Below are 1,582 nucleotides of genomic sequence, written 5' to 3'. Positions count from 1 at the left end.
TCCCATCACTCCATGCCCTTGGAAAAAGTCCCTCCCCAGCTCTCCTGGAGCCCCTTTAGGCACTGGAAGGGGCTCTGAGCTCTCCCCTTTTTGGCCTTCTCTTCTCCAGGCTGAACCCCCCCAACTCTCCCAGCCTGTCCTCCCAGCAGAGGGGCTCCAGCCCTCCCAGCAGCTCCGGGGCCTCCTCTGGCCCCGTTCCACCAGCTCCATGTCTCTCCTATGTTGGGGGCTCCAGAGCTGGAGGCAGCACTGCAGGGGGGTCTCCCCAGAGTGGAGCACAACAGAGGGGCAGAATCCCCCCCTCGCCCTGCTGGCCACGCTTCTTCTGATGCAGCCCGGGATGCTGTTGGCCTTAGGGTTAAGTAAGGTACCACATCTGAAACGGTTAAATAAGTTAACGGTTCCGAATGGTTACATAAGATAACAGACCTGAAATATGAGGAATAAATTCCTTATCATTTGAACATGGCACAGAAACACGTGTGCCTCAGAACACCCCGGAGCGTTTTTTCTTTGCAAACCACGTTATCACCTTCCTGAGGGGGACGGCGTTACTACGCTCCTGTAAAAAGGTCTCCACTCTTCCAGTGACCTTGGCAAAGAAACCACACCAGTCTGTCCAACTTTAATGGCCTTTTTCATCACCTGTGGCACAACACAGCGGCCAGCAATAGGAAAGGACACATATACAAGAGAATTTTGTGTACCCCTCGATACGAAGGGAGGAAAAAAAAAACCCCGCCATCGTGAAAATGAGTCGCTATTCATGACAGACATTAGAATTGCACTATTGCAATGGTAGAGAAGGCACCCAAAAGGTGTTAAAATTAAGCTTTCTACTTGATGGTCTCAGCAAGTTTGGTCCAGAGGAGCACAAACTTCAGAGGAAGGGGTGTTCTCCGGGCAGCGGGGGCCGCAGGGGGCTCTTTCGGCTGCCAACGCTGCACTTTACATTGCCGAAGGAAAAATGGACAGCGAGCATTTATATTTAAAGAACAGCGGGAATAAAATCTGGGAGACATTAGCAGCAACCGACAGGAAAAAAAAAAAGCCAAAAAAAAAAAAAAGCAGTCTGTGGGTACTGGAAAAGATGTAATCTGTGCCGAAAGCCGACTCTGCAGGCGCAGCGACTGAACGCTCGGCTTCTCCCACCGCGGAGCTATTTCTGGGCTCGGAAAAAAATCCTCTAGAGGGAGTCAGAAAATTGTTTAAAGGAATTTTTTTTTTTCCTTTTCAGCCCGATAGTATCAAAAGATCAAGGGACCGTGAGCCATTCCACAAAGAAAAATAGTAATTAAAGAACTTCGCTTCATTAAATGAGGAATATTTAGAGCACAGCAGAGGCAAAAAGCTCATAGAGCAAACAGAAACGTTCACCCACGGAGAGGCGCAGGCGCCGGTGCGGCAAACTGCGGAGCAAAAGGGAATCCGCCTCTCGGGGGAACTTCAAAGAAAGACATTTTCACCTGTCACGGGGGATTTTTTAGGGGAAACAAAACCCGTGCAAACCAGAAGGGTTGCGGGGATGAAAGGCTCGGCGGCGGCGGGGCCGGGGCGAGAGCGGGCAGAGGGAAGCCGGGGC

The sequence above is a fragment of the Charadrius vociferus genome, unplaced genomic scaffold (assembly GCF_000708025.1).
Source record: "Charadrius vociferus isolate BGI_N301 unplaced genomic scaffold, ASM70802v2 scaffold249, whole genome shotgun sequence".
NCBI classification, from domain to species: domain Eukaryota; kingdom Metazoa; phylum Chordata; class Aves; order Charadriiformes; family Charadriidae; genus Charadrius; species Charadrius vociferus.
This window is presented reverse-complemented; position numbering follows the sequence as displayed.